This window comes from Panthera onca, chromosome C1, assembly GCF_046562875.1.
Source record: "Panthera onca isolate mPanOnc1 chromosome C1, mPanOnc1 haplotype 2, whole genome shotgun sequence".
Lineage (NCBI taxonomy): Eukaryota > Metazoa > Chordata > Mammalia > Carnivora > Felidae > Panthera > Panthera onca.
Window position 1 is genome coordinate 137,659,424 of NC_138346.1, and position 13,951 is coordinate 137,673,374.

The 13,951-nt window shown below is 34.0% G+C and overlaps 1 protein-coding gene and 1 long non-coding RNA gene across 3 annotated transcripts in view; one reads left to right on the forward strand and one right to left on the reverse strand.

Moving 5' to 3' along the window:
* Positions 1-13,951, reverse strand: part of LOC132670902 (uncharacterized) — a 500,514-nt gene that overhangs the window by 107,737 nt on the left and 378,826 nt on the right. The gene's annotated exons all lie outside the window — the stretch shown is intronic.
* Positions 1-13,951, forward strand: part of LOC132671398 (uncharacterized) — a 55,274-nt gene that overhangs the window by 6,016 nt on the left and 35,307 nt on the right. The window lies entirely within an intron of this gene.

Here is a 13,951-nt window from a genome sequence, read left to right on the forward strand (position 1 = left end):
ATAATCTCAGACTCTGCTTCAGGGTCATCTGGCCTCTTCCCAGGCTATACTCATTAACTTTCAACTCAGAAGAGGCAGTGGCATGGACTTCCAGCTGTATTACAAAGCTGTAATCATCAAGATAGTATGGTACTGGCACAAGAACAGATACTCAGATCAATGGAATAGAATAGAGAACCCAGAAATGGTCCCACAAACGTATGGCCAACTAATCTTTGACAAAGCAGGAAAGACTATCCAATGGAATAAAGAGTCTCTTCAGCAAGTGGTGCGGGAAAACTGGACAGTGACATGCAGAAGAATGAACCTGGACCACTTTCTTACATCATACACAAAAATAAACTCAAAATGGATAAAAGACCTAAATGTAAGACAGGAAGCCATCAAAATCTTCGAGGAGAAAGCAGGCAAAAACCTCTTTGATCTTGGCCGCAGCAACTTCTTACTCAACATGTCTCCAGAGGCAAAGGAAACAAAAGCAAAAATGAACTACTGGGACCTCATCAAAATAAAAAGCTTCTGCACAGCGAAGGAAACAATGAGCAAAACTAAAAGGCTGCCGATGGAATGGGAGAAGATATTTGCAAACGACATATCAGATAAAGGGTTAGTATCCAAAATCTAGAAATAACTTATCAGACTCAAAACCCAAAAAACAAATAATCCAGTGAAGAAATGGGAAAAAGACATGAATAGACACTTCTCCAAAGAAGACATCCAGATGGCCAACCGACCCAAGAAAAAATGCTCAATGTCACTCATCATGAGGGAAATACAAAGCGAAACCACAATGAGATACCACTTCAGACCTGTCAGAATGACTAACATTAACAACGAAGGCAACAACAGATGTTGGAAAGGATGCAGAGAAAGAGGATCTCTTTTACACTGCTGGTGGGAATGCAAACTGGTGCGGCTACTCTGGAAAACAGTATGGAGGTTCCTCAAACAATTAAAAATAGAACTACCCTATGACCCAGCAATTGCACTACTAGGTATTTATCCAAGGGATACAGGTATGCTGTTTCGAAGGGGCACATGCACCCAATGTTTATAGCAGCACTATCAACAATAGCCACAGTATGGAAACAGCCCAAATGTCCATCGATGGATGAATGGATAAAGAAGATGTGGTATGTATATATATATATATATATATATATATATATATATATATATATATACCACTTAATGTGTGTGTGTGTGTATATATATATATATATATATATATATATACACACACCACTATGTGTGTGTGTGTGTGTGTATCTATATATACACCACTATCTGTGTATATCTATATCTATATCTATATCTATATCTATATCTATACAAAATGGAGTATTACTTGGCAATCAAAAAAATGAAATCTTGCCATTTGCAACTACGTGGATGGAACTAGAGAGTATTATGCTAAGCTAAATTTGTCAGTCAGAGAAAGACAAATATGACTTCACTCATATGAGGACTTTAAGATACAAAACAGATGAATATAGGGAAGGGAAGCAAAAATAATATAAAAATAGGGAGGGGGACAAAACAGAAGAGACTCATAAATGTGGAGAATAAACTGAGGGTTACTGGAGGGGTTGTGGGAGGGGGGATGGGCTAAATGGTAAGGGGCACTAAGGAATCTACTCCTGAAATCTTGTTGCACTATATGCAAACTAACTTGGATGTAAATTAAAAAAATAAAATAAATTAAAATAATAATAATAATAATAATAAAAGAAGAGGCAGTGATGACCTTCTAAGTCTTATCTATACTGAGTAGTCCATGTCAGCTCAAAAAAGCTGAGCAGGAAGTTGTTCTTCAGGCTTTGTACCAGATTTGTTTACATGTTGTCTGTTCCTAAGCAGTTGGGCCTTCTCAGAGTCCCAACTGGGAGTGAAAGAAAACTACCCCCACCCGTAATTCCCACTATTTCCTCTTCTTATCACTTCCAAGGTCCCAAGTGAGTAGATTCTCTCTTACTTTTTTTCATATCTGTGACACGTTAAATTCAATATTCTGGCTAACTAAGCATGTTATGTTAAATGAGAGTTGAAAAAATTTAGTAAGAAATCACTTCTATACAATTCCTGACTTCCACATCCATTTTTTCCCCATTGGGAAAAATAGAGTGATCTCAAAGGTGAGTAGTTTATGGAAAACATTGTCTGCAGAGAAGTTAAAATTAAATTCAAAATTTGTCTAACATTTGCAAAATTACTATACTGGTTTTCTAACACCACCAATCATTTATTAATCACTTACTATATGCTCAGAACTGGCCCTTTGATGTAATTCTTATGACAACCTGGAGAGGTATTATTCTTCCTATTATGCAGATGAGAAAACTGAGGCTCAGAGAAGTTATGTAATTTGTTCAAAGTCAAACAACTAACAAACAGAATTCTAAGACTGTCAGCAGGTCTGTCTGACACAGGCTGAAACTTCTAACCATAAAGATACAGTAATGATCATTATACTCTACTATTTTTACATTTTTCAAAGAGCATATTATTTGTAGTATGTGATGAGTACACTTTTTATTTGAAATAGACACAACATAACATCTTTGCAGATGGTGACCTAAAATTTGTAAATATGTTCAGCCATGCTAAAGCAGTAATGAGTGTATGGAGGAAGCCATCGGTGGTATGGGAATATTTTCAGTACATCTGGGGCCCATCAGCATCAAATCATTTAACAGAGTGCAAACAATTTAACACCGAGAGCCTCTCAATTATCTACTTGCAAATAAACAAATGATAAAGTATAAATCTTTATCCTGTAAGCAAGTGAGTACACTTCTGGGTTGCCTTCTCCAATTTGGCATCATTAGTTGAAGAATGTTCAAAAATGCACATAAAATTTAACATTTATCTGTACGAAATATAAATTAGATAAATATGTCACAACATGGATATCCTAAAAACACCGCATTACCAGTCCAGGAGAAATGTATTGTAGATGATACACCAGACTAGATTACTCACACTCTTGCTCTGTGAATGCTGACATCATGCATCTGACTCATATCTGGGGCCCTAATACTTTACACTTTTATGGACTTTCTAGTATCATAAAAAGTGCTCAGATTTGGAAGCCAGACAGATCTCATTTGGCTCTGCATTTGCTAACTGTGTGACTTTGGTATTTTATAAACATAAGTTTTGCCATCAAAACATGGGAATAGTAACACCTCCATTCTCACAAGGAAACTTATGAGAATAAAAGGAAGAATACATGTAATATGACAGCATATAATACATATTTATGTAATAGCAGTGGCTCCTGCTAATGTTATAATCATTACTATTTACTTCAGTGCCTTATTAGTACTATTTAAGTTGACTCACTCATTAGTCCTTTGACATAAAGACTATGGTGCCAAGAAATCTCAGGCCCATGAAATAACACTTCTTATACAAAGTCATAGACATAATCTTTGTTACAGCTAGATCACAAATTCCAAATTCCAGTCAATACAGTTTTCAGTATACTATTTCTAATTTCTTACACTTTATCTTGATATTCTCTTTCTTTTCTTATGCTTAATCTCATCCTGCAGCTACCCTTCTTTCCTTTCTGTATTCTACATGGTGAATACCTAGAAAAGTTCAGCTATAGACCTTTTATTACATGTAAACCACCATTCTGAAATAATTTTTCCTTTATTCTCCTGTAAAAAAAAAACCCTAGGATATTAAAATTTTTTTTTTTATTATTTGATCATTCTAGATTTCAAAATAATAAATGATTTAAAAATTCTGGAAATATTGGTTAAATTTAAATAAAAGTTTTTCTTTTATAACAGTTTTAGATTTAAAAAATTGTTGTAAGAATACTATGGAGAGATCCCCTATACTCCATACTCAGTTTCCTGTATTATTAATCCTTAAATTTGTATGCTATATTTATCACAATTAATATTGTATAATTTTCATTATTTCATTATTCGATATTGGTAAATTTTCATTATTAAAGTCAATACTTTATTCAGTTTCCTTGATCTTTCTCTTAACTCCTTTTTCTGTCCCAGAATCCCATCCAGGACCACACATGACATTTAGTCATCATGTCTACTGATGTAACTTTTGGTTGATAGTTTTTTAGACATTCCTTGTTTTTGATGACTTTGACAGTTTTCAGGATTACCTGTTAGGTATTTTGGAGACAGTCTCTCAATTGTGATTTGTCTGACGTTTTTCTCATGATTAGACTGGGTAATGTGTTTTAGGGAAGAAGAACACAGAGGTGTTCACACAGAGGTGAAGTGCCATTCTTATCACATCATATCAAGGATACATACTATCAATTTGACTTATCACTGTTAATATTAATCTTGATTGCTTGGCCTAAGGTAGTGTTTGTCAGGTTTCTCCACTGCCAAGGCACTTTTTTTTCCCTTTTCCACCCTGCCTTTTTTTGGAAGCAAGTGACAGTGTGAAGCACACACTTAAGGAGTGGAGAGTTATATTCTATTTTCTACAGGGCAGAGAATCTACATACATTATTTGGGACTCCTCTGTATGAGAGAGTTGTCTGTTTTCCCACTATTTATTAATTTATCTAACTTTTTATTTTTAGTGTATGGACACATAGATATTTATTTTATACTTTGGGATATAATCCAATACTATGTATTCAATTGTGTATTTTTAACACAGACTCATGGGTATTTATTTTATACTTTGGGATATAATCTGATTTATTTATTTATTTATTTATTTATTTATTTAACTCAACTTTTTCCTGCTTTGGCCATTGATAACTCTTTCATTGGCTCCTTTATCCCTTTGATATATCCTCACTGTTGTGAATTTATTTGTTCATTTGTTTTCAATACTTTCTGCCACTACCAGATGCACCAGATGAATTTTATATATTTCCTACACCAGCCTTAGAATCAACTATTTCTCCAAGAACCCTTGATTCCTTTTCATGGAAATTAGGCATGGGCTTGGTCTTTTTTCAGTATAGCTGAAAAAAAACAAGGAGATATATTTGTTTATACATGTTAATGTATATGTTGTGTATATTTTATGTATAAGTGTTCATGTATATGGTGTAGAAACCATATACAGTAACAAATCTACAAACAGTTCTATATGTAACCATCTGTATCTACAGTAAGGTAAATATGAGTTCACACTGATGTTTACAACTCTAACCCATCACAGCATGAAATACCCACCTTGAAATAACACTGTTTCACTTCATGTGTAGTGTAGGTATCTTTTAACATGGTATACCCAATCTGTCCCTCCATATCTTATAACATTGCTGTCATTCATTTACTTTATCCATATCCTATAGTTATCCAACATACTGTTATTATTATTAGTTTCAACTTTTTGCCAGTTAAGAATAAGAAAAATACTGTGCCCTCCTGCTGACTTGTTAAAACCAGCAGGCACACCTGTCCCTGTACTCTACCTTACCTTACTAAGTTGGTAGGGGCACCCTGGCCCTGCACTCTCCTGTTGTGTGTCTAAAATTATTGGCCAGTGTGCCCTGGCCCTGTGTTCCCAATTTCCTTTGCTAAAGCTGGAGGACACATGCAAGCTTCCCTTGAGTCTTTGCCATGGTGGCCAGTGGGGTCTGTGTTTCTGGACCCACAGAACTAAAACAATCTGAGAGATATTTCTTAGCAGGCTATCACCCCCCAGAACACAGCACAGACAGCAGACTGAAACATGACCCCAGTTTTACTGGGAATAAGGCCTATTTACTTGTCTTCCAACTTCAGCCTGAGGGACAGGCTTCAAGTCTGACAAATACCTAGAAGCTATGGAGGAGTACTCAGAGAATATAGGCCAAGAGATGCCATCTTAGTTCTCTCCATTGTCTTCGCTACAGTTTGATAAGACTTCCCAGAAAGTAGCTTATACACTTGTCTAGAACCCCAATATTTGTAACTATCACCAATGGGACATCTTCAGATCACTTGGTCTGGAGCCAGCAGGGTTCACAACGGAAATAAAATAGCACTGTACAGTTTTATTTACTTTAAAAACTACTGTTTAAGGATCTGGCTTCCAATCAGCCTGAAACTAGTTCCTGTCTAAGATCCCTCCCTTTGGATCACTGACAGGTCTTGGCACACACTCAACAACTTGGATCTATCAAGAATAAATCAGGCTGCTCAGGCAATAGTAAAGGTTTGAGAGAAAAACCAAGAGCTAGGGCAAGGTGGAAGGAGAAGTTTCATCTCCTACAAAAGGCCATACCATCAAGCCTAAGAGATGCAGCTGTTTTACCTAAAACATAGAAACAAACACCACAAGTTGAGCAAAATGAGGAAACAAAGAAATATTTTCCAACTGAAATAACAAAACAAAACCTCAAAAAAAAAAAAAAAAAGACCTTAATGGTATAGAGATAAGTAATCTACCTGATAAAGAGTAAACAGTAAGGGTGAGCTTCTTAGCTCACCAAACTCAGGAGAGGAATGGATGAACTCAGTGAGAACTTCAACAAAGACACAAAAATATTTTAAAATTTCTAAACAGGAGTCACAGAGCTAAAGAATACAACTGAAATGAAAAATACACTAGAGAGGTTCAACAGAAGACTTGATGAAGCAGAAGAAAAGATCAGTGACTAGAAGACAGGGCAGTGGAACTTATGCAAACAGAGCAGCAATAAGAAAAAAAGTAATTAAAAACCTGAATATAGCTTACAGGACTTATGAGACAACATCTAGTGGATTAATATTTGCATTAGAGGAGGACCAGAAGAGAAAAGAGAGAAAAAAGGGCAGAAAAATTATTTGAAGATATAATGTCTGACAACTTTCCTAACCTTGGGAAGGAAACAAATATCCAGATCCAGGAAGTTCAGAAAGTTACAAAAAGGATGAACTCAAAGATAGCCACACCAAACACATTATAATTAAAATGCCAAAAGTTAAAAGATAAAGACAGAATCTTAAAAGTAGTGAGAAAACAAACAAACAAACAAACAAAAAACAAGAGAAACCCCACAAAACTATAAGTAGATTTTTCAGCAGAAACTTTGCAGGCCAGAATGAAGTAGCCATGACACAGTCAAAGCCCTGAAAGAAAAACAAACAAACAAACAAACAAACAAATAAAAACAACAACAATATTCTACCTGGCAAGATTATCATTCAGAATTGAAGGAGAGATTAAGAGTTTTTTTGAAAACAAACCTAAAGCTAATCACCACTAAACTGTCCTTACAAGAAATGCTAAAGGGAATTATTTGAGCTGAACAGAAAGGGCAATAATCAGTAACAAGAAAACATGAAATTAAAAATCTCACTGGCAAAGGTAAATATACAGTAAAGGTAGTGGAGTAATCACTTATAAAGCTTAATATAAAAGTTAAAAACAAAAGTAGTAACAAGAACTACAGCTACAATAGTTAGTTAAGTGATATACAAAATAGATGTAAAATGTGACATTAAAAATATAAGATATGGGGCAGGGGGAGTAAAAATGTGGAGTTCTAGAATGCCATCAAACTTAACTTGCTAGCAACTTAAAATATACACATGCATACATTCATACATATATACATACGTATACATACATATATATGCAAATACATATATACACATAAATAAGCTGTTATGTGTAAGCCTCATGGCAACCATACACCCAAGATAATGAGAAAGGAGTCACAGAATAACACTAAAGAAAGCTATCAAATCTCAAGTGAAGAGAGCAAGAGAAAAAGAAAGGAACAGAGAAAAACTCTTAAAACAGCCAGAAAGCAATTAACAAAATGACAATAAGTACATACCTATCAAAAATTACTCTAAGTGTAAATGGATTAAATTTTCCAATCAAAAGACATTAAGTGGCCTAGTCAATTAAAAAACCCACTCATCTATATGCTACCTACACAAAACGATGTAAGGACACACAGACTGAAAGTGAAGTAATGGAAAAAAAGAAAGAGGTTTCATGCAAATAGAAATCAAAACAAAGTGAATTAGCTATACTTTAATCAGGCAAAATACACTTTAAAACAAAGACCATAATAAAAGACAACAATGGACATTACATAATGATAAAAAAGTCAATCCAACAAGAAAGTAGAACATTTGTAAATATTTATGCACTCAACATAGAAGTACCTGAATATATTAGGCAAATATTAATAGACCTAAATTAAGAAATTGACAACAAAACCCATACATATCAGCAGATAGATCATTCAGATAGAAAATCAAAAAGGAAACATAAGTCTTAAACAACTCATTAGGCAAGGTGGACTTAAATACATACAGAACATTCAGTATTCAAATATCTCTCCCTCTCAAACCCTCCCAAAAACTTAAGGCAATGAAAAGCTTCCAAACTCATTTTACAAGGTCAGCATTATTTTGATACCAAAACCAGACAAAGACATGACAGAAAGAAAGAAAGAAAGAAAGAAAGAAAGAAAGAAAGAAAATTACAGACCAATGTCCTTGAGGCACTTTGATGCAAAAATCCTCAACAAAATATTAGCAAACCAAATTCAACAACACATTAAAAGGATCACAGATTATACAATGATCCAATGTGATTTATTCCAGGGATGCAAGGATGGTTCAACATCTACCAAGCAATAAACATGGTACACCATATGACTACATAAAGAATAAAATTCATACAATCATTTCAACAGCTGCAGAGATAGCATTTGGCAAAATTTAACATCCATTTATGATAAAAATTCTCAATAGAATGGGTATAGAAAGAATTTGCCTCAACATATAAAGGTCATCTATGACAAGCTCACAGCTAACATCATACACAACAGCAAAAAACTTAAAGTCCTTCTTCTAAGATCTGGAATAAGACAAGGACGCCCAAGTTCGCCACTTTCATTCAACACAGTACTGTAAATCCTAACCAGAGCAAGTAGGCAAGAAAAATAAATAAAAGGCATGCAATTGGAAAGGAAAAGTAAACTGTCACTATTTGTGGATGGAATGAGTTTATAAATAGAAAACTCTAAAGACTCCATCAAAAAACTGTTAAACTAATAAATGAATTCAGTGAAATTGCAGGGTACAAAATCAATATACAGAAGCTGTTGTTTGTCTATGCACTAAGGATGAACTATCAGAAAGAAAAATTAAGGAAACAATCTCATTTACAAAGGCATCAAAAAGAATAAAGTACCTATAAATAGAGGTGCCTGGGTGGCTTAGTCGGTTAAGTGTCTGACTCTTGACTTTGGCTCAGGTCATGGTCTCATGGTGGTGATATTGAGTCCTACATTGGGCCCCATGCTGGGCATGAAGCCTGCTTAAGATTCTCTCTTCCCCTCCCTTTGCCCCTCCCCCACTCACTCATGTACTTGCTCTCTCTCAAAAAAAAAAAAAAAAAAAAAAAAAAGAAAAGAAAAAAGAAAAACCCTACAAATGAATTTTATCAAGGAGGTAAAAATCCTGTACATTGAAAACTATGGATATTGATAAAAAAATTGAAGACACAAATAAATATAAAGACATTACATGTTGATGGATTAAAAGTTAATATTGTTAAAATGTCCGTACTACTCAAAGCCGTCATCAGATTAATAAAATTCCTATCAAAATTCCAAAGGAATTTTTCACACAGAACAAACAATCCTAAAATTTGTATGGAACCACAAAAAGCAATCTTAAGAAAGAAGAAAAAAGGTAGGTGCATCATATTCTCTAATTTCAAACTATTTTGGAGAGCTATAGTAATAAAAATAGTATGGTAGTGGTATGATGACAGGTATATAGATCAATGAAACACAACAGAGAGCCCAGAAATACACCTATGCATATATGGTCAATTAATTTATGACAAATGAGGCAGAATATACAATAGTAAAGAACAGTGTCTTCAATAAATGGTGTTGGGAAAAGTGGACATTCAAGAGAATTAAATTAGACTAATACCTTCTATCACACACAAAACTCAAAATTGATTAAAGACTTGAATGTAATACTTGAAACCATAAAATTTCTAAAAGAAAATGTAAGCAGTAAACTCCTAGACATCACTCTTGGCAATGACTTTTTGGACCTGACTCCAAAGGCAAAGGAAACAAACAAAAATAAACAAGTGAGACTTCATCAAACTAAAGAGCTTTTGCATAGTGAAGGAAACCATGAACAAAATTAAAAGGCAACCTAGGGAATGGGAAAAAATATTTACAAATTATGTATCTGATAAGGGGTTTATATATGAAATATATAAAGAATACACACAACTCAACCACCACCACCACCACCACCACCACAACAACCACCACCCAATTAAAAAATGCTCAGATATGGAGTGCCTGGGTGGCTCAGTTGGCTAAGTGTCCAACTCTTGATATCATCTCAGGTCATAGTACTGCAGTTGTGAGATCAAGTCCTGCATCAGGCTTTGCACTGAGCATGGAGCCTACTTGAAATTCTCTTCCTCTCTCTTTGTGTCTCTCTCTCTCTCAAAATAAATAAATATTTTAAAAATAACATAAGATAAAAAATGGGCAGAGAATCTGAATAGACATTTTTCCAAAGATATTCAGATGACCAAAAGGCACATAAAAAGATGCTCAACATCAGTAATCATCATGGAAACATAAATAAAAAATCACAATGAAAGATTACCGCACACATGTCAGAATGCCTATTATCAAAAAGACAAGAGATAACAAATTTTGGTCAGGATGTGGAGAAAAGGGAAGCCTCATACATTGTTGGCAGAAATGTAAATTGGTGCAGCCACTAGGGAAAATAGTACAAAGATTGTGCAAAAAATTAAAAAGAGAACCACTGTATCATTCCACAATTCCGATTCTGGGTATCTATCTAAAGAAAACTAAAAAACTAATTCAAAAAGATATATACACCTCAGTGTTAACGGCAGTATTATGTACATTAGACAACATATGTAAATTACCTAAATGTCCAGAGATGGATAATGAATAAAGAAGAGGTCATATACATACACTATGGAGTACTACTCGTTCATAAAAAAGAAGGAAATCTTGTCCTTTATAACAACACTGATGAACATTAATGGTATGATGTTAAGTGAAATAAGTCCTACAGAGAAAGATAAATACCATATGATTTCACTTATATGTGGAATCTGAAAAAAGAAAACAAAAAATAAAACAAAAAAAAGCTCATGATCATAGATACACAGAATAGATTGGTGGGTGCCAGAGAGAGGGAGGTTGAGGGATGGGTAAAATGGGTAAAGGGGGTTAAAAGGTACAAAATTTCAGGTATTAAATAAATAAGTACTGGGATATAATGTACAGCATTATGTAAAATGATTGTATTGCATATTTGAAAGTTGCTAATAGAGTAAATCTTAAAATTTCTCATCACAGACACAAAAAATTTATAATTTTGTGTAGAGATAGATGGTAAAACTAGACTTATTGTGACCATTTCACAGTATATGCAAATATAAAATCATTATTTTATATGTAATATAAAGTAGCATAATTTTGTATGTCAATTATAACCTCAATAAAAAATAAAAATAAGTAAATAAAAATTATAACGAAAAATAAATGTGTAACTACTGCTAAAAAATAAAAATCATGCAAAGTTTTTTTCTGAATGAAAATAAACATAACTTTAATTATCCATAATAATTTGAAATGTTGGTTTTTATTATTAATGGGGATGTCAAGAAAAGAAGGGTAAGAAAATATTGTATTTTGCCTTCATAGAATTTTTCTCTCATACTTTTCCTTTTTCAAAATATAAATCCATGTTTCTGACCTATATAATTTTTCTTCTACCTAAAAAAATCTTTTAACATTTCTTGTAAAGAAAATCTACTGGTAGTGAATTCTCTTAGGTTTTCTTTGTCTGAAAAAGTATTTCTCTTTCACTCATGAAGGATAATTTTGCTGGATGCTGAATTCTAGGTTGTTGAGATTTTTCTTCTTTCAACGCTTTACATACTTTATCCCATGTCTTATTTTATTCATGATTTCTGACAATAAGTCTTCTGTAATTCTTATCAATGTTTATCTTCTCGTGTTCCTTTTTTCTCTATCTTACAAGATGTACTATTTTTCTTTTGTTTTCTGTAGTTTGAATGTGAAATACCTTGATGAACTTCTTTTTCTTTTTGGTATTTTCTATTTTGTATTCTTCAAGCTTCCTGTATCCATGGTTTGGTGTCTGCCTTTAATTTTGAAAACTCATGATTACTTCAAACATTTCTTCCATTCTCTTTTCTCTTTCTTCTTCTAATATTCCAATTATGAATTACACCTTTTGTGTAATCATTCCACAATTCCTGAACATTTTGTTTCTCCTTCTTTTTTCCACTTTACATTTCTGTTTGGGAACTTTCTAGTAACCTGTTTTTAAGTTCACTGATTCTTACCTCAGCCACACTGAGTGTACTAATAAGCCTATAAAAGGCTTTTTTTTTTTTCCATTTCTCTTATGGCATTATTTTTTTATTTCTAGCATTTCCTTTTGATTCTTTCTTAGATTTCCACTGCTATACTTACACTATCCATCAGTTCTTATATGTTATTTACTTTTCCTTTAAAGTCCTTACCATATGACTTAATTATTATTAATTATTTAAAATTCCCTATTTGATAATTCCAAAATCTGTGTCATACGTGAATCTAGTCATAATTTTCGGTCATCATTTCAGATTGTGTTTTTTCTTTCCTTTAGGCATAACTGGTAGTTTGTTGTTGTTGCAAGATTCATAAGTTGAACTGCATAATAGGAATTGAAGAAAACAGGTTTCTAGTGTGAGGATTTATATTAATCAGGCTAAAAGTTGGGTTTTAATGATTGCTATAAGTGTCAGAGGGCTCAAATTCCTATATTATCTTTGATTTTATCTCCCCTCTTAGCTTTTGGTTTCACTAAACACTCCCCGTCTAAGAATCTTTTTCCTGCATCTCTTCCAAGAGTAATCCTCTATTACTGTACTGGAGCCCTTTTAATAGGATAGTAAGGTGTGGAGGAGAGGAATAATCTTATGATTGATTAAATCTCAACCTTTTGTGTTTCTGGGCTGTGACCTTCACGGTGTTTCTACTTATATGGCTCCTCTCACCCTCTGAGGGGAGACACGAAAGCTCCGGGGAACTGAAGTGAGAGGGATGTTCTTCCCCCATGGCTTTGTTATGGAGAAGGCTCTGGACATATTTGACAAGGATTGCTCCTTCCCTCCCTCTGATAGAGCCATAAAAGGGGGTCTTTCCTCAGATGTTCATTATGAGAATCTGGTATGGTAACTGGAGGTAAAGCCCATGAAAGTGAGAGATTCTTTAAAAGGACACTTGGAATGATTGTGAGTTATTTCTCCTCACTGCTATTCACTGTATACCACATTGCAACCTATTTTACTTCCCACTCTCTATCAGCACAAATAACATTGGGTGAACATTCTCATACACGTCCATTTCCATACTTGGTGAGAGTATCTCTGAAATACATCACCAGGAATGAGGTGTCTGGAGTAAAGAGCATATACATTCTTCCAGAAATGTTACTAAATACTGACATTTCCCCTTCCAGAAGGGCTGAAATAATTTACAACCACATTAGCTGTTTATAAGAGCTCTTTTTGTGCCACTTCCTTGTCATTATGTAGTACCACCTGAGTTACTAACTTTTGTCATTCTAGTGCATGTAAAATGATATTTGTTTGGTTTAATTTGCATTCCTCAGATGACTAATAAGTTTGACCACTTCTTCACATACCTATAAGTCATGTGGACTTTCTCTTCTAAAATGACTGCTCATTTTCGATACCCTTTCTCCTTGTGTTTTCCTTTTCGTTGGTTAAAAAAAATACCTCCACAAATCATTGTATACTCTTCCCCTCAAGAAGTGTTGCTTACTTCTCCTCTTGAGTGTGGGCTGGACTTCTAAAGAATAGAATGTAGCAGAAGTAATGCTGTATCACTTGATGTGGCTCAAACTGTTACTACCTGTATTGGAATTATTATTCATATTACCCTGTCTTTCTGTAA